This window comes from Numida meleagris, chromosome 7 (assembly GCF_002078875.1).
Source record: "Numida meleagris isolate 19003 breed g44 Domestic line chromosome 7, NumMel1.0, whole genome shotgun sequence".
NCBI classification, from domain to species: domain Eukaryota; kingdom Metazoa; phylum Chordata; class Aves; order Galliformes; family Numididae; genus Numida; species Numida meleagris.
The window spans coordinates 12,207,011-12,230,557 of record NC_034415.1 but is presented as its reverse complement, the minus strand read 5'-3'; the positions used below and the strand labels follow the sequence as shown (position 1 = coordinate 12,230,557).

At 38.9% G+C, this 23,547-nt stretch overlaps 1 protein-coding gene across 9 annotated transcripts in view; it reads right to left on the bottom strand.

Annotated features, from left to right (window-relative positions):
• The window catches only part of PLPPR5 (phospholipid phosphatase related 5), a 212,529-nt gene extending 189,609 nt beyond the window's left edge, over positions 1-22,920 (bottom strand). For 3 of the 9 annotated variants that reach the window (XR_002441114.1, XR_002441113.1, XR_002441115.1), the window contains exon 1: positions 22,721-22,914. The gene's annotated coding sequence lies outside the window, so the exon portion shown is untranslated. Of the gene's footprint in view, positions 1-22,720 lie in introns of all 9 variants that reach the window. The other 6 variants (XM_021404626.1, XM_021404631.1, XM_021404620.1 and 3 more) reach the window with 5 other exon arrangements.

Below are 23,547 nucleotides of genomic sequence, written 5' to 3'. Positions count from 1 at the left end.
ACTGATTAAAAAAAAAAAACCAGCCATGTAATGCCCAAGTTATAGCTATGGTATCCAAGATTCAACTGTAAGAAAATTTGCCACACTGCAGCCCAATATAAATTTCTGTCTAATGCTTATTGTAATTCTGTGCTAACAATGTACTCACCATTGCCAGAATGATGAAATAAGGCATGGGATACCATGCAGTTTCTAAACAAGATTAGTGATTCTCCTTTTTCCTACCCATCATGCAGTCTCTCTCACAGTCACACAGCAGGTACCATAAGTAAGTATCACAGACTCTGAATAAATTTTTCATAAATAACTACAAGGCAAGAGAAAATCAGATGCAACATGCATGGGAACATCAAGGCTTTCAATACTTTCTCCTCTCCAAAAATTAACATCAAAACTTGCCCAGTACCCAACACATCCAGTTTCTCAGTGTGCTAGAAAATCTGTGATTTTATTGACAAAATATCATTTGAACCCTCAGCTTTGCTCAAAATCAGATCTTACATGCCTGCCTTTCTGCCTTTTACTGCAAGAACTCTCATAACAGCAGCAGTCTTGGAAACAATAACGCTAAAAGCATAACCATGACAGCTCTGTAAGGGTAGGTGTTTGTCATATGCAATGTCAGAGTCCATTCATCCACCCATCCACAATGACAAAGCCTACATTTATTATTTTTTAAAAATTGTTAGGGGTTATTAACATTTTTTATGCAGAAGGAAACATAATTTTACAGATTTATAGTTAAAAGCTGGTTAAAACAGAATTCCTTATAAAACACCTGTTCTCACATCCATTTGAAAAAGCCAGAGCTCCAACAAAAAGACATTTTCCCTTCTATTTTTGTGAGCCTGCAATTGGTTTTCCCTTTCCTTCTTTGTAACTACAAGAATGAAGAGATAAAGTAATTTGATATTAGGTTGACATGCTTTAAGAGCCCTGATTTTTTTCATTCAGTGTCACAGTGGAAAGTTAAATGTAATTTAATAGCCAAATTGTTCAATATTATTACTAAGGTGCAATGGTTTTGACCTCAATCATTTGTCCACAAAGCAGGCAACAGTAAGACTCCTAGCACTGGTGGAAGGGCATAAGGTCACCCTGATCATCTAAGAAAAATATTGTACCTAAGGAAGATTGCTAAGCGCTGGGCTAAGCCCTTCAGCCCCCACAGCTGAGAATTTTTAATCTTAATGCCCTAGAAAAATACTGACCAACAAAGCCAGCAAGCTATCAAGGATGCCATTTACTGCTGGTACCTTTCATCACAGCCTCACTAAAAATGTTTGAAGGAATGCTGTAAGTAATGTAAGTGAAAAGTGGTAATAGTGAAAAGGAAACTTGAGATACACAGGAAAAATAAAAAACTGCAGCATCAGGAACACAATTTAGGGCGTGTTCTTAAGTCTCATCTTTTTTCCGAAGTACATACACATAAGCACCAAAAGGAACAATTACTGGATATATTTTAGTAGACACGGATTTTGATCATAATAGAAAGAAAAACAGTACTACATTTTAATGTGTCATTAAAAACTTAGAGGCTTTTACAAGCACTAGTGACTACCACGCTTACGCACAAGCACACTTGTCTTTTAGGTATTAGGAAGAAATGCTCATTTTAAACCAGCCATAAATGGAAATGGATTGACATATCAGTACAGTACCTTGCCAGAATATCACAACTGCGCTGTACCTTGCTGTGTAGCACCTGGTACGAATAGCATATTCTTTAGCAATTGAGCATCATGAGTATATTTTACTACTGATACAACTTTGTACCAAGGCTCTAAAGCTTACATTTAGTTATTTAATAACTTTTTTTTTTCCTAGTTGAGAAGAACTGGGTTTTCAGACTAGGTTTCTTGAAAGTGGGCTACGAGGACATTTCAAACATGAATGGCATGCATAAGGCTGGTGTTCAAGTTGTACTACAATGCACATCTAAGTATCCAGATTGGATTTATGGGTTATCTAAAGCCAATTACATTTTTAGATACTAAAGCCAAAGGTGTAAAATTTCACTTTCAAAAGTTCTGGAAATTTGCACCTTCTATTGAACTTAATGAAAGCGCTGGATAACATTTAGGTTATGTAGATATCTGAATTTCAATTTACAGAAAAAAATAAAAATAGAAGGGAATATCTGAAATTGGAGGGATCAAGCAAAGAGAGATGGAAAGACTAGAACTATTGTACAAGACTTCGTCATTACCAAGCTTTCCCAAGCATTCAGCAAACGCACGGTGATTATGATTCCCTGCTCAGAGAACCGTGTAGCCTAAAGTCATGAAGGATTTGCATTTCACAGTGGGCTGTCCCAACAAATTCTGATGAACTACTAAAACCTCTGCACTTTTTCTTAAAAAATGTTTCCTGTGGGCAGCTGTGAAGTCCAGGAAACAGAAACTGAAAGGTTTATACTAATCAGAACTCACTTTAATCTTCATCACCCTTAAGTAAGGATTTACATTAAATCCTCTATCTATTTTAATTCTAAGCCAAGATGAACAAATTCTGACCCACGGCATCTAAGAGAAAAATTTAATCCATTTGAAGACCAGAATTTGTCATACCTACAAACGCTAACCAAGTTATGGTTATGGTGTAACATGAAAACTTTCATTAAATATCTTTCTTCCTCTCTTTAACGGAATATTTATTTTATCAGTCTGTCCAGGGATCTTTAATTAAGGATCCTTACTAGTCTAGTATATTTTGAAGACAATCTAACAAAGCCAGAGAGCCAGACAAAATGCCGACCCACAAGTTCAGTTCTTCCACAAAGACACAAACACTCTCTTTGAAGAGATCATTCTATTGACACAACCACCATGGCATCAACGTGGAGTAGCGCATAATGGAACCATAAGAAGCAAGTCTGGAGGAGAACCCAGCATTGCCACAGAAACCAAACACTGGAGCCTCAGAAACAAATTTCTAAGGCAAAACGCATCTGGTATGTTTGAAGCTTTTTTGTCCTTCTTCATCCAACTAATCCCATACAAAATGCTTCAGTGATGATTCTTATCTGAATGCTTAAGTAAGGGACTGAAGCTTCACTTTTCTTGAAAAAAAAACAAATTTAAATACAAGTGATGAACAAATAATGACAGCTGACTGACTTTATGAGTTGAACGAGCAGAAATATCCGCAGAACAATAGAGATTTCAGAGCTATATTTTGGGTGGCCCTCTATGGGAAGGTGGGGTGCAAGCCACAGTATATAGCTACACAATGCATTCAAAGAATCCAACTATAATTCTGGCCCTTTCATTTCTGCTAACCAAGTGTCCTGGTTTCACTGGGACAGAGTTGATTTTCTTCACAGTGTCTGGTATAATGCTATGTTTTGACTTTAGGAGAAAACCAATGCTGATAACACATGGATGTTCTAGTTGCTGCTGAGCAGTGCTGCACGATGCCAAGGGCATTTCAGTTTCTCATCTTCTCAAACCGTCCTGCCAGCAAGTGGGCTGGGTGGCACAGGGAGCAGGGAAGGGACAGAACCAGGACAGCTGACCTAAACTGTTCAAAGGGATATTCCATATGATGTGACATCATGCAAAAAAAAAAAAAAACAAACTATGAAACAGAGGGAGTTGGTTGTGAGAGACAGCCACTGCTTGGGGACTGGCTGGGCACAGGTCAGCAGGTGATGAGTAATTGCTTTTTGCATCACTGGGTTTCTGCATGCATGTATATATATGTGTATATAACTATTACTATCATCCTTTCTCCTCTTCCTTTTCTGTCTTGGTAATAAGTTTTTGTCTTAGCCTCCGAGGTCACTAGAAGGCAAGGTAGCGAGCAAACGACTCTGTGGTTCTTAGCTACATGACAGGTTAAACAACAACACAAGGATGTGAAAACTAAAATAAATAAATATTTAAATTGTTCTCACTGTATTTTTTCCATATTTTAATTTCATTAATATTTGCAAGAGTCCAATTTTCACTAAAATTTAAAAAGGCTTTTAGATAGTGAATATATATAGGATGGGAAAACCAGCTTCCTACCTTGCTGAAAAAAAATTATTTTTTTTTAATTAAAAATTACTCAGCTTGGTTGAAGCAGTATATAAAACCACATTTTTATTTTCTCCATCAAATTTATCAGTGAATAAGACTATCTCCACAATCAAGCCTTTTGTGAAATAAATGTTACGTGTAGAGGAGAAAATTGTCACTACTAAAGTATTGTTTCATTTCCAGCAGGTGAGCAGCCTATAGAATATCTTACATACAAAAAGCTTTTTAAATTGCTTCTCTTCTGCACTTGAGTAAAATGCACAGTCACTGGGGAAACAACAACATCAACAAAATCTGAGGTGGATAGTGACAGGTGGGCTAAGCATAGAGCCACTGACGGGAAAATTTCCAAATCCAACTTACATGGCAGGTAGTTCTTTGGAACATACATAATACCTGGCATCTGTACTGCAAATCAAGAAAGTATTCTGGAAATGAGCACAATCTTTTATGTTATGTCAGAGTTCACAATATTTATTTTGTACAGCCCAATCATCTGTTCCTCAAACACTTTCTTTAACACTTCGTGAGAGCTGCTGAGAGACCCAGCTGGTAGCCAGAGCAATATTAAAGCCTGGTGGAAGCACTCAAGAAACAGCTGAGAAAACAACAATAGAATTAGAAAACAGTTTTACCATTGAAAAAGCACAGCTGAGATTTCAAATCTTGCCTGGTTCACAGAATTACATGAGAAGTTTAGATTTTAGCAATACAGTGCCTGTTCCCCGAAATCCTTAAGCTACTGCTTGTGCAAATCAGCCCAAAATTCTCAGCTGGAGTTTTCCCTCATGATGATAATGAAGTCTATAAACGCTTGGAGGATTAAGCACATAGATTTTTAATCATTTTGTATCAGACTAAGTCCACGTTGTAATTTAATTTGCATCCAACATGCCATTCCCACACTCCTCATCAAGCCTTTTCCCTCCAACTATATTTTTACCTCTAACATTAAAAAAAGACTTCCATAATGTAACATCCCACCATGCTGTCTGCACTTGACAGTGTGCCATCCACGCTGTTTTGTACAAGTAATAAACACACAGTATTTGTAAGCTCTTAAATTGCAACTCAGAGAGCCTTCAACAGCTGATGTTTTTCCTTGCTTCTGCTTCCATACTTAGTAAGATTTAGAAAATTACAAAAAATTATCAGTGCAGATTATAAGGAAAGATGATAGCAATACAACCGTAGCCAGCTGAATACAGAAAGGGAAACCACAATTCAAAAAGCCTCTAAAAGATCAGCACCCTGTTCTAAGCCCGTATCCTATGAAGTGGGAGCATCCTCTACCACCAGTTTTTACTTCAGAGTAAATGATTTTAGAGGGTGGGGGCTATTTATTACAAGTATTCCCTGTATATACACTGACTGAATTTACGTGTTCAAGGCGATGCCTCACAAACATTCAAATCACAGGCAATAATGAGAAGATGTTAAGATTCCTGCTGCACCCTTGAATACATAAACCACAATTCCTGCCTGAAAACTATTTGTTTGTCTTTTTCATATTGATGCATCTTTTTTCCTCCCATCACTGAATTGAGGAGTTTTCAGACTATGGTCTGTTCACCGCATACACTTAAGCATACAGAAGTAAACATGGCCAAAACACACATACCACTTGGGGTCTCAGAGCTGATGTGAATGCACTGCTTCTTCTGAGGGAAAGCTGTCAGCAAAGCAGCGAGGCTTTGCTGCAAAGCTTAAAGCCTAAGACTCAAAAACACATTAACGTATTAAAGTGGTTCTAACATATGCCAACTGTTAAAAAAGTTTGTGTAGCTGATGTACTCCTATTAACTGAATTCACATATGTGTGTTAATTTTGTTGTTCCAGTTATTCCCACGCCCCAACAAGAGAACAGAACTCAGGAGACAATGAGAAACTTTATAATCTATTTCAAAACTAAATGTGTTAAATTCCCAGAAAAAAAAAAAAAGTACTTCTAATAGCTAGTCACAGTAGCAAGAAAATTTCCAGTGTAAAGACAAGAGAACAAAGTACTCCATTTGCATTGTAAGGCTAACAGAAAACCAGCTCTTTTTGTTATCCAAGGCATTGCTTAAGGAACCCAGAAATACTAGAAATATAAAAATCACCAGAAAGAGGAAGAGTGCTAAAATTAAAGGCACTCAATAAATAAATAGGGCAAGTAGGATTTTGTTTGCAAGAGGTCAGATAAGATTAGAAACTCCTGAGTGACCACATGCTGTCAGATAGCGCCGGTTGTTGCTGTACAGACAACACACAGATCTTTATCTGTAACTTAGGAGGGATTTCAAGTAACTCATTACTTAATTTTTGGTAGGAAGGTAAAAATACATTCAAAACAAACATTCTCTGTGTAAAATCACCATAGCCATCTCTACCAAATCTCTCAAATAAATTATTGCTCAGTAGCTCCCACTTCTCCCAGCGGAAGGTTGAACAGTGCTAAGATGTGACTTAAAACAAGTCGATGGCCAAATTATTCTAAGAGCTAGGATGTGACAGCCAAATCGGAGCTCTGCTTTAATTCCATTAACATTCATGGTAGCTGCAACAGTTAGCAAGGTAGCTACCTGATCTCTAACAAGGGCAGCACTGCTTAACCAACAGTCTGACAAAGCAAGGGGAATGGAAATTAGCAGCCCTACCTAAGAACAAGAAATAAAGAAAAGCAAAATTTGTTTTGAGGAAAACAAAGGAAAAATTTCAGAAAAGGGAACTGAAAGTGGAAATTGCAGAACTAAAGAATGTCTCACAGCACTTCATTGGACCAAGTGAGGCTGTCATTTGGTCTCTAATTCCTGGTGAGAACGTTACCAAATTTTGGAGGAATAAAAACAGGTTCAATGCACAAGCCTTGTTTTAAATAACCAATCTGTTACTTGTAAATAGAGAGGGGAAGAGTTAATGTTTGGTGATACTGTTACATTGATATTAATACATTGTTATATTGATACTGTTACTATGTAGAGGCGCAAATTCCACACCTCATATGATTTGAGCTTCTGACAGCAATGTGCCATCACTGCCAGGTTTATTAGACATCACAGGAATTTATGAGACCACAATTGCAAAAATGAAAGAGCCGTAAACCAGGAGAAGGAGTCCAAAAAATAAATTGACTGATTAACCAAAAAAAAAAGCCCACCACCACAACAAAAATCACCAAGAATCAATTATTTGGAATGTAAATGTACAAGCATTAAAAAAAGAAATAATAAAAAAAAAATCAACCACTTATTTCACACCAAAGTGAGGTAGAGTACACCCGGCACTGCATTCTACCACTGCAGTACATGATTATTTGGTACAATTCTCAGAGTCAATTTTTCCATTTTGCCATGGTTACAAAGAGCACTGCTGTAGTGCAGCAACTGGTGCGTCTACTCAGCGCAGTACATCACCTCAAAAGTATTTCCTCAGATCCAGCAACTTGAATGAAACTGCAAGAAAGCGCTCCTACTACTCGCATAAAAATATTATATTCCTAGGCTGTGTATACAGCACTCCGTTTTCTAAAGCTCCCATGTAACTCCATTGCTTGTGTTGTGGCCATCTTACAGCCAACTTGTACATACAAACACACTCAAGGAAAAATGCCATACCTCTGTGTTTGGTATTTCAAGCAAAGCCACTCTTCATTAAGCCCACTGGTGGTAGCTGAACAAGGACACCAGGCACGATTTTGCAACTGCTTTCAACAGATACAGATTACCCTTATTATATAATTTCTAGAATTTCTGTCACCCCAGCTAGGGCTGATGTAAGCAGTTGAAATTCATTAATTATATATTTAGGAAATCAGTAGGTGGTGTGTGGGTGTGTGGGTGTGCGTGTGTTTGTGCGCGCGCGCGTGTGTAAGGAATTAATCTGTCCCATTCTGATTTCAATACTACTTTTTACCATTAAAGATAAAAAAAAAAAAAGGTCAGCCCTGGTACAAGCATTATTTCACATTCCACGGTATTTTTTATTTATTTTACTGGTGAAAGAACTGATCTAGAGTGTAAAAATCCTAATGAAAAAATTATCATTACTTTGCGACTTCAGATCTTAATTAAAAAAAAAAAAAAAAAAAAACAGCCTTACATTCATTTGCACATAACGTGAAGGATTAACACTTCACTGCATGTGAAGCACACCAACGCCCTTGTTATGACAAGGTTTTTGCCAGCATTCTCTCATACACACTTCATAGGCAGACTGAATGCAAGTTTGAACAGAATTGCAAGAAGAAGGAAAATAAAAACTTACTTTTCTCTTATTTCCCCCCCTTGGGAGTTTTAAAAGTCAATTTTGGAGGAACGAAAATACACTGCATACTTTTTCCACCCATAAAATCTGAACTTACAAAAACCTGAGACTTAAAAAACAGAAATACTCAGGGATGCTTCGGTCCGTCTAGTTTGATTTAAGTGCTGCTTTATATACTACTATGCAGCATTCAAGATCAACAAATCAACAGTTCCAGGTACATTGCTTTGAACAGACATTGCAGCTCTGAAACATTTCTTCCAGTTCGCTGGCCAACTGCCAGCACCTGCAAGAGGGTTACAGAGATAGAGCCAGGCCCTTCACACCAGTGTATGGCAGGGGGGCGAGAGTCAGGGGGTAAGCTGAAACACTCTCAGGCTGCTTGCAACAAAGGACACTCCCACCGTGAGGCAGCCAGGCAGTGGGGCAGGTCCCTCAAGGCAGCCGTGCCTTGGAGGTTTTCAAGATAAAACAGAGCCCTGAGCAATCTGCCATGAGATGATGGCTAACTATGCACTGATCAGGAGGCTAGACTGGACAACTCTACTGTCCTAATCTTTGCGATAAGATGCTGTGATGAAAACATCATTTCCTTGCAGATGTAAAGATCACCCCAAAGTTTTATTTTCCATTTGTAATTCAAAAGACAAAAGCTCTCCTGATCTTCACACCAGTACAGAACAAAAGATTCCATAACCAATAACACAGAAAGGAATGGTATAATTAGCAGCAGATCTAGTTACTTTGGCTTCCCCAGACCAAATGACTAAATGCCATTTACACACAGCTCATTCAAAGCCGTTCTTAACACAAGACCAGGGTGAAGTTTGAGCTATAATAAGAAAAATTAACCATTCTGTTTTGTATACCTCCGTATTACTGTTACCAGTCTGAGCTGAAGGCAGATGGTTTGTCTGCGCATTTCTTACCCTCGCTTCAGTGCCAGCTTTAATTAACAGAATCCAAGAGCATTGATTGCATTTGCTCCACTGCAAACATATACTATTTAATGACTGACCAAGTCCATTTTTGTCATGGAGCAACATAATTATCCTAGAATTGTATTAGAATCTCCAACAGGTAACCAGTGCATCCATGTACCCACAGCACACGGTCATTTCAACTTAGTGTTTTTCTTCTTCAATATACATTCCTGACAAAGACAGCCTACTATTTATTTGCCTAGAATTCTTTAGTGTGCATTGTATTTCATCTTGATCACAGGTATAAGCTATTGCACTGACACTTTAAAAATCCCAGACAGACAAAAGGACAGAATATTGACTTCAGAAACTAGTACCCCTTGAAAGTGCAGCAAACCACAGAAGAATTATTTCTTCCCATTCAGGCTTGTAAGGCTTGGCTATGCAAACACAGAAGTAGATGTTCATTCTTAATGGTACTGCATGAGCTGCTGTAAAATAGTCTCTAGAGGAAGTGCAGTGAAGCTCAAGTGCTATAAGAAAATCTCAGGTATTGTATAATTGATGTCTCTGTAGAGATACCACATGTTAATGGGAAGTACAGAAAAGCACAGAAATACCAACTCTCTTCTGAATATTTCATCAGGGATGTCCATCTCAGAGTTCTTACCAAATTTGGGACAATTGTGTTTAATTCATTTATGAAGTAAACTCCGTGAAATGCATTTCAGACAAATCACTCTGCCTGGCTGCCTAAATTTAACAAAAATAGGCAGAACTGTGCAGAGTCTAAAAGCATTAGCCACACCAATGGGTAGTGCTCTTCTGCTTGGCTGACAAGCGTGCAGACACTTGTCCATTGAAAAGAGACCATTTACCCTACAGTTTTTGTTACTTATTTCACTTCAGTGAAACAAAATAATGAAAAAGATTAAGCTGATCTGATGCAATGGGAACCAAAACCAAAGGTAGCCGCTTAGCCTGGAAAATTTTTAGAAGTGGGTACAGATCTCTGTGGGAGGCCACAGTAATAACCACCATTCTGATTTTTTTTTTTTTTAATTTTTTTTTGCATTGTTAACTATTACCTCAGGAAAATGCAATTGATGGCAAGGTCTTTCTCTTGCCCTTCCCATGTAGTGGTAAAGATAACCAGTGTACTAATTTCTAGCCGGCAGTCCCTTTCAGTCTCTACGCAGAGGAATGGCTACTAAACTAACACATCATTTTGTTCAGCAAGCATCAATGAAGGGCTGCCTCTTAGCAATTTATAAGATGAAGAAAAATTTCTATTATGTCAAAGCATTATCAAGACATTGGAGTTGAAACCATCCAGCTTTAATATAGTATTGTAATGAAACACAGATCTAGATGCCATACAACTGAAAGAATGGGGACAGAATAGGAGGATCCTATGGGGTTAAAATATTGCTTCATTCCTGCTAAACTGTATTTTGGACCTTCTCATGGGATACGCATGCTGGGTTCTAACTGCTTATATTCAGGATTCTTGTAGATGAAAAAAATAAGCTTAGTAATCTTAGTAATCTTAAGTAATAAGCTTCACTTAGCAAACTGCCATTGCAATTGTGTTTTGGAATTTGCGAGCAAAATATATTCAGAAACAGCACATCTCTATTTCCATTTGCAAAAGTAAAAAAAGACATTTCTACATTGCTGGACAAGCTTCTATAAAAGACCTGTAACAAAACAACATAGCTGATTAACGCCCTGCTAAAAACATATTTTTCAGAGGACTGTTATTGACATAAGCCTTGCAAAGAGTTTTAAAGCACGAAGAGAAAAGTGAAGGAGTCCATCTTGTTTGCTGGGAAGAAAGCTAGGCTCCTTTTGAGTAATACTGCAAAGGGATCAGCATGGATCTCAGTATGCTGCTGAACTGAAAAGTATGCGTGCCCTGTTCAGGCAGCCATCATAGTACATCAGTGCTTCTTCTTACAACAGCTATTCCCATCAATATAAAACTAAGTCTCTGAGAATTAACTAGTATAGGTCTTCATAATAACACCACCAGTAACAACAGACAAATTCATTACCTAATGAATCTCCTATTGCAGTTTGACAGGGCCTGGCATCCACTCTATAACACTACAATGCCCTAGAACTGTCTGGGTTTATTCTCTTTACTACTATAGAAAACATTAAATAGACTATCTTCAATTTACCACGTCTTCTAGGAAAGGCTTACAGCTCTTACTGCTCCCTGTGTTCAGTCCATGCCTATAGGAAAGGAGCATAGCCTGTACGGGCAGGCCACAGCATATTTAAGACTTTGCATTCTATGTCATACCCCCATCCACACTGCTGTGGTAATCTGAACACATTTTGCACAAGAAGGGAACATATGGGCCACTTTTGTTTTGTTCATTTTTTTTCTAAAAGCATCTCCTTTGGAGAACAGCTTTGTGCAGAGTGCTGCTCAAAACAGTCCATCCCAACAAGAAAACAACAACAAGGGAAGAACTGCTTACTAGCATATAGAAAAGATTTTAAATGGAGCCACTTTCAATGGAAACAATCTTAAATAGCAGTCAAGATATCCAAACCGACAAAAGCACGGCCACAAAATTTCGGAATTTAACAACACATTTCTCAGAATTAGGAATGAATTGGCAGATGCCAAAAGGGAAAAAAAAATGTGATGCCGCATACTGCATCTTTTTATGACAGATGGTTTGAAAAGGATTAATGAGGTGAGCGCTGAATTTCTAGGTTGCAGTTAATACTTAACCTCCAGCCAGCAGACACCGCGAAGATTTTTACACCTGAGTTGATAAAGAGGTCTGCCTAATTGAACTGTTGAAAAAACTGTGCTAATTCAAAGAGTATCTTCCAAAGGAAAAAAAAAAAAAAAGTACATTTTTAAAAAGTATGTAGAGACCTTGTCACAACACAGGTACGGAATTGGTTTCATGGATAAAGAGATTCTTTAAGAAAGAAAAGGCAAATTCAGTCTTCTTCTTCTCTTTAAAAAGCTACGATTATGAAAGACACACAGACTAGATAAGCCTATTTTATGTCAGTCAAATGAAGGAAAAGAGAAAGATCAGTAAGAGAAACAATTTTTACTTCACTTCTAGACAACTGTAGGCAATTCTAGACAATGGGAATAAAAAAACCTGATCTTTCAAGAAAAAGAAAGAAAGAATGAAAGACTCAAAATAAAAAAGAAAGTTTCCTCTGCAATAATTAAACTTTTCACTGCACTTAGGACATCACAGAAGTTACTTGTGTGATGCAAGCAGCAGATATGGCATGTTGTCACCCTTGGTGACACGCAAGAAATCCATTCCTAGACAAACAGACTATGTGTTACAGGATTATTTTTTCACTATTACAATGCTTTGCGTAGCAACAGAAAGGCTTCTTTAATGCCAACAAAGTAGAAACATTCAAGCACATCACCTCACTGGTACTGAGTATTACTGTTTGTTGTGATAGAAAGTTTAAAAGGAGACGGCATAATCCAATCAGGGTTTGCTTGTGGTAGCATCAGCTGATAATGCTTTCTGACCATGAACACTGCCCAGCAACATTCCATACGTCATTTTAAACCGACAGACTTTTCAGCAGGAAATTCTGTTATTTTAAAGAAACCTGGAGTTGCAGGAAAGCCCACACTTAGTCTTCACTCTGCCTGTGGAATCCAAGTTCCTTCACAAAGAACTCAGGACCAAGTTAAGGCACAGGCTTCACAAATAAACAGTTTTCCCACAGAGCCCAGCATCCAGTTCTGGGCATGTTTCTGCCTGGGAATCCTCACGTCAAGGGCTTCTGTACATACCCTTATATGCTCCCAAATTAAGGATGACAGAGATATGTTTTTCCAGATTTTTGTGCCTAGTATCTAGTTTTCAGGATATCCAGAGCACTCTGGAGTTGGACATCCAGCGAAACACTTACTGATCCCTTGCAGATAAGGCCCCTCACACCTCAATCATTCATCCAACGCTGTTAGTCCAACAGAAATGCTACGCCAATTTCTTCGCCTGGGAGTACAGAAGGCGAAGGCTGTCTCTAAGGCTTTTAAAATACATTACACATCTGAATTTCTATCTGAAATTTGTTCTGTATCCTGGTTCTGTAAAGACAATCACTCTTAGTGTGGTGATTGCATTTGTTCTTACGGAATTGCCTCCTTCTCTTTTTCAGATCTCCATTTTGCCAAGACCATCGTAAACTCTAAATCTGTCCCCCAACACCCTTGAAGTCTTTCTCCACATGATGTTGTCCATAGGTTTAATAAACATTATCTTTTTCATTGCCCAAATCTGTCTCTGTTCTTAGTGCAAAAGCACCAAGAAAAGCACAAAGAAAAGAATCACTGCAAGAACAAGAGCAGAATTCATCCACCTCTTCAATATCTTTCATTTAGCTAAGAAGCTACAAAAAGAGAGAGCATCACTTTACAGCAGGCAGATCCTTTCAGACAATAAACTAAATCTGAAAAATAGTTGTAAGCAAGGCCTAAAGTGAAGACTTGTACCTTGAACAATTTATGTTGGGCTTATATCTGTAGAACGGCTGGTTAAACACTTCAGGGTAGTTACTGATATTCACTGTCACTTCTATTTTGAAGTAAATGTTAGAACCGCACTGTACAACGTCTACAAGACAACACAGTATAAATATTTAATACCCTAACAAAAATAATTATTAGGAAACTCCCTTCCATGATCTTTCGCCCGTATTTATTTCCTGGAATACAAATGAAATAATTCTGCTTGAATATCCTGCATTTCTCCAGCAAAATGGAGAAAAGAATACCTGATCGTACCTTATTACTACAGTTACTTCCACAGAACCTGGTTCCCAGAGAGCCTGTATATGCCATGGCTAACTTCAAGGCATACACTAAACTGTGAGGAACAGAGGAAGGTATTCATTATTCTCCAATAACCTAAGAAGAAAGAGGCCAAGAAATAAATAATAATAGTAAAATAAAATAAAAATAAGGAGGTGTTAAAGATGAAAAAAAAATGTGTATTAATAGCATTAAAGAGAGAATCTTACCACACTGTTGTCGTTAATAGTACATACATAGGCAAGTAACAGAATCACACTGTGGAAACCACAGATAGAAAAAAAAGCATTTATCTAGATATAACCTTCAAAAAGCCAACTATGAACAGCTGAAATCAAGACAGGAGCACTTGGAAGGGCCTTTTCTTCTTTCTGCAGTGCATTTGAGAACTAATGAGTAACGTGCCACACTCAGGTGCAACCAATTCTACGTCACTGTCATGGTTTGGTGATTTTTGGTTATTGGTATTCCACATCATAACATCATGTAGTGGATGTACCTGGTTCTCAGAAGAGAAGGACTACTACAGTCCCCACGGTACTTTGCTCCTCTGTTACCATTTTCCAGCCGGAGGGAAAAGATAAAAGCTCACAGTATAAAAACTTGCAGATCACGAGACCTCGTCCCTTTTTCCGCTGTCTCTCATCTTGGCAGCACCTCGCTCTCCGGCCGTCTTATCGTCGGTAGTAGAGTAAGGCCTACCTTGATTTTGTGACATTCTCTCTCTCTGTATTGGATTTATCAGCTTAAATTGTAATTATATTGTATTATAGTGTGTTGTTTTGCATTCCGATATCTTATTTAGTAAGTTAGTTTGTTTCTCCTCAGATTGTTGCCGCTGTTCTTTGCTCTCAGGGCCATCTCCTAACCATTTTCCCCTTTTCCCGGGGCGTGGGCCCGTGGATCCCCCATCCCCTTCGTCACGGAACTGGGCCGAACGCCCGTAAACAGTTGACAGTCACTGACTGCAAATCAATGTAGGGCTTAATATTGTAATTACCTGTTCCAGAGTAATGAGAGGTAGTCAATAGCCGTGTCCAGTATAAGCTGGGCTTTGTACCCAGCTTATAAAATGTCCCTGAAGGTGTTGTTGTTGTTTCTGTTCATTTGTTTTGCAGGAAGGGGTAAGAAACTCCTTAGTACTGCACTAACACTGCTGACTAAGTAGTGAGAAAATGAAAGACTGATACTCTAATTCAAACTGTAGTCTATATACCTGATCACGTCTTTTTACAAATTCCTTTCTATAGAAGGAAATCATTCTATATTGTATTTCTGTAGCTCTTGGATAAGAAAAAATTATATGTAACATGCATAAAATTTTTACTAAAAAAAATCCCATATATTTTTAGATAATCTATATTACATGTATTTTAATATAAATAAAAACATGTCCCTTGATGATTGGCAGTATCCACATTTAGCAAATTGTATGTGTTCTGCTTCAGCATATCCCAGGTAAAGCAATTAGGCAAACTGGAATACACTGTGATTATCCAAGATGGTACTTAGAATTCTGCTCTCATAAATGTGATGAGACCCTTAATGACTTCAAGCAGTAGGGGAGGGGCAGTAGAGGGAAGAGAGCTGGGAGCTGCTTTCATTATGAAAACTGACGGCTCTTCATTCTGATTTCACCCCAAACCGCCATAGAGATGAATATTTTCTCTCAAAATCACATTTTTATAAGAGATTACATTTTCCTCTAAGAGCAGAGCTGCTCCATTCAAAGATATGCCCATTTGTTGTTGTCAGATTCCGCCTACCCGGGCTGAGAGCCTACTGTAGCTCTGCAGATCTGTGACCTGCACTTCACTCCCTCCAGGCGCTATAAATAATTTCCATGGAAACAGCACTGAAGAAGATATCTGCAAGCCAAGAGGATATCTATAGCCTTTCTGTTAGATTTATGTCTTTTCTTTTTCTTCTCTGTTTTCTTATTAAAATCAACATTAAACTTTTATTTTATAAAATACTTAACACAATTAAAGTTATAGAAGAAAGGGAAGATAAATAAATAAAAAATCTGAAGGAGATTCCAAACACATGACATACACGCATTTATCTACAGATTATCCTTATACTCAGCACTCCCATTCCTCCTAAGGAAAGAGTACATTGCACCTACGCTGCACTTTTTTTTACCCAAGAAAGAATTCTCCCTCAGCCATCAGGGCCCTTAGCAGGAGCTAATTGTATATATATTTAATGACACATCTAAATTCACACCTTGATGAGGCTGAGAAGAAAAGCAGATACATGTGGAATCAACTCTGAAGAGCTCTGAAATCAGTCCATATCAGAGCCCTAGGGGAGGACCTGGCCACCACGGCTGCACTGCAGCCAAGTCAGTGATGCAGGGCTGCGCCTCCATCTACCACACAGAGAGAAACAGCTAACTTGGTAGCCATTACTTACAGCAAATCAAAGCTAATGCTTGAAGAGCAGACGTTACTTAGAAAAGATAATACGGAACTCTACCTCACCCTGTTCCCTTGTGACCCCCTAGTTAATGAGAGTCTACGTATACCGGAGCTGCGCTCTTCTCCATCCTACTTATACGTCGCTACAGAAGGACCGCAGCTTTGGACGCTCTCTGCAAACTCTCTGGCTGGTATTGCCTGAATGGCCTACTGAAGCTGCAGAAGACTAGCCCCAAATTCTAAGAGTCTCCTTACCCGAAGATCCATCTACACATATAGGGAGAGAGGCTGCACTCTCCCACCTTTGCTGGGCTTGTTCTACCTGCCTGTAGCTCAGTGGACAAAAGAAGTTAGTCAACACATTTGCTCAAACTCAAACAAAAGCACCTAAGGAGAGAGAACTGTAACCACTGCTCTGTTGTGTTTGCATTGGCATTGGTGGGCTTTTCTTTTCAGTGTAATAATAGCTGTTACTGAATGTAACAATAAATTTCAATATTCATCGTTATCTGCCTTAAAGGATTTTTTTTTGCAGTTCCTTCTCCCCTCCTAATTTATCCTCACACATGCTTTGAGAGCTGACCCTAAGGGTTTTCTGCTTTTTTCATTAAAATACAGCAGGGATTGCACATAATCTTTTACATTTCTGTCAGTATTTCAATCTCTTTTTTTATGATCCACAATATAACTCTCACATCAGGAAGAATTCAGGCAGTTCACAATAGTATCAACGTTAGCATTATAAATAATGACTTGGGCATCCTTAATCCACTGTTCAAAGGCAAATGCAACTTCTTTGAGAAAGGATTGCTTCCAATAAATAAGCCATTATCTACAGTCATATTCCAAGGCTTCTGCATGTAATATAACTTTTAGAAAAACATCTGAGAAGCCAAGACCATCCTGAATTTTTTTTTTTTTTTTGATCTAAAGAAGTTCAGAAAAACACCCCATGGAAGCTGATTCTTCATAAAAGATATTTATACTTACAACTGTCCTTATAGCTACTGAAATTCAGACTGCTATTCACCTGACATGTCAGATAGCTTTTTGGCTCCAACAATCAAAAGAGTATCAAGATAAGAAAATGGTTTCTTGTTCTCAAATGAAGATACCCTGAAGGTGGCTATTTTTTGTAGACTGTTCATAGATCCTAACTCCACCAAAATTTGCACTGTAACTACTCCAGATACTACCGAAGTATTTAACATTATGTATAATGCTTCTCTGTGCCTTATCACTCTAAGTATTGTACAATAATTATCCACCTTAGTTCACAGAGTTATTGAGAAGGTTACTTAATTAATGTTTCTAGCACTCTTGAGATTCTCAGATGAAGAAACAGTACGTGTATGTAGGGCTTTGAGGAAACGTGAATTAACTGTCAAAATTACAAACAAATCGAGGACAAATTTTACAGTGCTTCACTCAGTTTATCCTGTTTACTAATTTTTTCCTACAGCTGGCCATTTGCTGCAAACTAATGTGAAATTCTATGTTATGCCTTGCTTTAGGAAAAAAAACACCACAATTTGCATCCGTAACACATTAATTATATCTAAGGAACACTGGTGAGGTCAGACCATATTTTCACAGTCACTCCTGTGCAAAGAGACGGACTCAGGACTGCGCTTCCTTCATGCCTGGAAGCAGCCACCGCAGAGCACAAAAAGATGCATGCAGCATAATTGCTCCTTAGCTCCTGACACCGACAAGATATCTCCTTGGTGTCACTAGGAACAACTCACAACAGTGCATATTAAACCTCCTCTGATCTTCCCACCACTGTTGTTAGGAAGATTAACTTTCAACCCTTCATTTTTTCTGTCAATTATTTTTAATTAATAACAAAATAATAAATGTTTTAAAATATATAAATGATGTCCTTTTATGTAAAGGATGGACATTTAAAAAAATCAAGAATATGTGGATTATGAAACAAACAAAAAAAGCATTTGAACTGTACTACCTTGTGAATACCAAACACGTGCCAGTTTCTTTCTGGCAGCTTTCACTGTAAAGGACTCTTCATTTATCTAAAGTTAATAACTGAATGTTCACAAGTGACGTCCATTTAGGGTCCATAAAACTTACCTAAGAAGTCTTTTGAAATACAGTAGAATAAATAAATTTCAAAATCAAATCAGAGCTAAAGACCATAACATAGGATTTGTAAGAGATTACAGACTGTTAGGGGGAAAAAAAAAGCATTTTTAACATTCTCAACACAACATATTATCTAACAAGCCTAAATAGCTTATAATCTGACATTTACTTGAGAACAAGATTTATTTTATTTTATTTTGAGGTTCCAGAAGGATAAGATGCACATTTGGTTACTGAAACTCACACCTTCAAGAAATATATGCATTTATGACAAAAGTGTGTACGTTTTCAGTATTCTTTTGGTTTTTCTTTACCGCTGAAATCTGAGGTCAGTTCTGGTCTCTGTTGCATCCAGGTAACCCCACAGATCTATGTCACTAACCTGACTCTGATCTAGCCTCATAATTTCAAGTCTGGACACTGTTATTATTTAAGCACGTCTTAGCCATATTTATATATTTTCTTGCCACACGACAAAACTATATTTGCCTATTAGGTAGATATTTATGAGTTCACATGCTACCTGTTTTAGCTGATTACATGATGAGGAAATACAGAGCAATCAGATGTATCAGGGCCTTCCCTGGCTTTGAGCACCTCAAGCAGCACCACAGCGAATCCACACCACCACCCCAGTCCAGCATTGGAAAGCCCTGGGGAGGACAGCGAGGAATAAGGCACTGACAGGACAGGACAGAACAGAACAGCCTCTGCAGCTGCTTTGGAAATTTTCAGTTGCCTGCCAGATTTTTTTTAGCTGAAACTTTTGGAACCGTTACACTCCTCCACACAAAGAAACTTTCTCAATGATCTACTGAAAAAAAAAAAAAAGCTGAAGTATTGTTTCTGGCTTGCACTTTGTGTAACTACGTATACCTCTGGAAGTTAGTGCATACTAACCAAGTTGCCCAAGGAAGTTCTCTCCTTTAGTGCTCTTTTCCCACTGTTTGCCTTACCCAGACCTTCATCTTTTCCTTGCTAACTCATTCCTTTGGAAAGAAGGTACTCGGGGATTCCCCCGCTGCGCCCTCATTGCAGCCCCAGTCAGTTGCTGGAATAGCAGAGAATTCTGGAAGAATGGTACCTCCAGAAACAGGCCCGTTACCCCCATTAAGGACTCAGAGAAGTCTGTGACAGATCACAGATTTTATTTCTTTTATTATGAAGCTTTTAACTTCAGTAGCCAGTGGGGAAAGCCTAAAATATGAAACACATACAATACAAGCATAAGAGAAGGGAAATAAAAAGTCTTAATAAATGTTTTTAATCTCATTCGGAGGGCTGACTCACACTTTCTGAATGAATGGGGCCAGGCATAATGGTCAAATATTTCCTCTTCCATCTATTTATAGAACTAGACAATTTTCAGCTCACATAATCTAAGAGTCCGTTATCTTCCTTTTTACTCCCAGACTACAGCTGTTTGATACTAGTTACTATTTTTCTGCATTTAAATACAAGAGTTTCCTGAAGAAGTTTTAGCACAGTAGTACAAAAATTGCTTAGATCATTTAACATCAGAAAATTTTTAATATATAGATGATTTACATATGCATAAATGATCATAGAACCACAGACTATCTTCCTCTGCTTTGCTGATAGATGCAGAAATGCATCCCTTAAGCTTAGGAAAACCTTTGGCAAAGCTAAGCACACGAACAATTTAAAGTTACTTTTTCACTACCAAAGTGAAGAGGTAGGATGGTTTCTGGCTCCTGTACAGCTCTATGATGAATGAAAGGCCACTTATTCTCACTGTGGTTACTGGGGCCTGGTAACTTTGGTAGCATACATGTAATATCATGGCTGCCAAACAACAATATACAGCTACCCAGAGGTAGCAACTACTGGCTTCACATCTCACACACAGATTTGGAGCGTTCTGGGAACTACTTGATATAATTCTGCTCTTGGGTGATTCACCTCCTCTTACAGATACTACATTCTGTAGTGCAATTACTGAAAAGACTTTCACAACCTTCCTGCTCAGAGCTGAGCGCTCAGATCATCTGGGATTAGGCTATAATTAATTATGAACAGCATTTCTTACAAGCACATCCACTGTTGCATGAACAAACCTAATTTCTGCTCTCCACAGCCACCCGTATTATGGTTGGGCTAAACAATCTTCAGCCAGTGGTCCCCTTCCATCGTTGCACAGTGGGTCACAACAGTATCTTAGAAAGTAGGCCACTGTCTGCATTATTCCTAGACACGAGTAATGCTTAAGACGTCAGAGTCCTCCTGTAATTGGGCATGGCATAAGCCTTAGGCTCCTGTGACTCTGTTTTTACAAAGGACAATATAGTGCTGCAATCTTGCATTGAAGTGCCCAGGATCATCCTTAAACTGTGCTCAGGAAAAGTAAGAGCTAAAATGCTACAGAAGGGATTTAAAATAACACTTTTTTTTTTTTTTTTTTTTTGCAGTGTGGAGAAAAAAATGCAGTTTATTATATAGTTTTATATAATATTAAAACGCTTATGCTTGTGAGAACAGTATGTCAGAAGCAGTAATACATACACATTCACTGAAGCAGAAGCCAAGCATTGCCTACTGAACAAAACAAAACCAAAAAAGGACTTACTTCTTTCACTCATCTAGCCATACTGCTGCAGGGACTGTGGTTTTGCAGAAATAGAAGGGAACAAATATTAAAAGCAGGGCTGTTGCTTTTTTACCGCTTAATGGCTCCTTAATTTTTGTCTCGCCCTGCCCCCTGGCGGGAGCACCGGCCAGGAGTCTGTTGGTTTCACAAAAGCATATTTCTACAATGCTGCCCTAAAAAATTCAGCATTTCTTACAGAGATATTTTCACCTCTTCCACACATTCAGCCTATTTAGACTTTTTTTTTAATCATATCTGAGTTGCAGACTCAAGTCTTTCATCCCATTCTAGCTCAAAACACTGCTGTGTACCCAAGCACTCCTTCAGACAGTGAGTTCACACCCTGGTGCTTCAACTTTTGTCTTGCCCAGAACTCCGGGTGCTGCTGACCCTAATGGCTGCGGGCAGAACATTTTGTTCTTGTCTGTGCTAGAGCTGCACTGGAGGTGGGGAAAATCATCCAGTCCTGCTTGGTTCACAGGGGGTTTTACAGTGAAAACACCAGCACTGCAGTCTGTGAACACACCAGGGCCTTGAGGCAACAGTGCTTGCTTCACCACAGGTGGGTCATCAAAGGAAAAGAAAGCATATCTCCCTTGGTATTCTTAGGTGGCCTGTTAGGGTGGCCTGGCTCTCAGCTGGTACAGAGCAGCATAACTGGCACTGCCTTCAATTTAACTGCTGAATCTTGCCGCGTGTAACAGCTTTGGGCAAAGGGAGATCAGACATCTTATTGCAGATACATAATACATAACAATTTGTCTACACTGTGAATTTACAAGTTGCAGTCAGACAGGTCTCCCCTGCAGAGGCACACCCACGTGCATGTAAAAACACCACAGGCTGCACGGTGCAGTTACATCATGCCTCTGATCGAAAACATAGCAAGGAGGGGCAGGCTGCACATGAAGATGATCTATCAGCTGCAAACTAAAACCAGAATATTTAGAGAATAATTTCTTATGATTGTATGTTACCACAGGACAACTTTTCTCTATTTATTTGCCTATCCCAGACTCATTTGTGCACAATGCACTGAGGGTACATAGGATTGTCTTTACAGGACTGTTTGATGGCTTATTTTAATAACGCTTGAACCACACAATTAAAACCTGATGAGATCTCAGTTTGGTTAAGTACAGTTAAATTGCCAAGAGTACAAGTAGTTGCTGTAAAGTCTAATTAAAAAAAGGGAGAGAGAGCTCTCACTGTTTTTGTTGTAACACAGAAGGATTCTGGTTCATCTCCACTGCCTGTAATTGCTTTAGTCCCTAATTTATACACATTTATACTCTAAATAATTCAGAATAGGACCTGATTCTGCTATCCAGATTTGTGTCAAACAAGACACACTCAGGGGAATAATAAATTTTATTTTTAATAATCAAATAAATTATTAGAGAGCTTCGCAAGGAAAAAACATCTCCTACTTCCCGTGGTATATACTTCAGATGATAAAGCATTAGCATGCCTACAATGGCTAGGTTGGGACACCAGGCCCCTAACCAGACTTCCTAACACGCTTGAGGAAGGAACAGACAGCCACACACCAGCTACTCACCCAGACACAGCCATCTTCTTCCGAGCCACAGAATGGAAGTCTCAAGGCCCAGCCTCAGAGCCATGTGCTAAAGGCCTTGCTCCGGCACCAGCCTTCATCACACTGCACGGGAACTTCTGACCTTACTGCTTCCCGCACTTCTTTCCTCACCTGCGCGGCATTCAGCACCAGCACTGCTGCTGACATGCTGGGCTCTGCCCGGCAGGGGGCGCTGTGGCACCAGGCGGGACTGGCTGCGGCTGCACAGAGCTGTCTAGGACCGGCCAGAACCTTCTGGAACCAACTAGAACCTTCTGGAACCAGCCAGAACTCTCTGAGGCCAGCGTCTCACCACAGACACTGGTCCAAAGACACCTAATAAAGAGAAGATTCTGGACAAAGGGCATTGTTATGGGATCCAAGGAAATGTACTTCACTGCTCTAAGAATGGCCGTGGTTTGCTATTCCTCCATGACCAAAAGTGTGCTACTTGTTCCCTGCTCACAACAGTGACTTCTTTTCAGCAGTTGTCTGGAATGTGTGATCCCTTCTGATCTGAGCAAGTTGAAGTTGAGGTCTCCTCAGTGTAATGAGTCACTGCGATCTTCTGCTCATGTATGTAATCATACCCATGCCTGGGTAACTACGTGAGCCGGTCAGAATTACGGTGAAAGAAATATACCAGCGCTTCTTTGGAAGACGTGTGTGGGCTTTGAGAAATAGTTCATCCTGAGGAGGCAGCTGTATGGCATCGTAGCAGCTAACGGTGAATGGAAATGTCCAGCTGGGTTCTTCTAAAACATCATGTTTGCTCCCAGAGAGACTGCAAACTGGTGGCTTTCATCTGC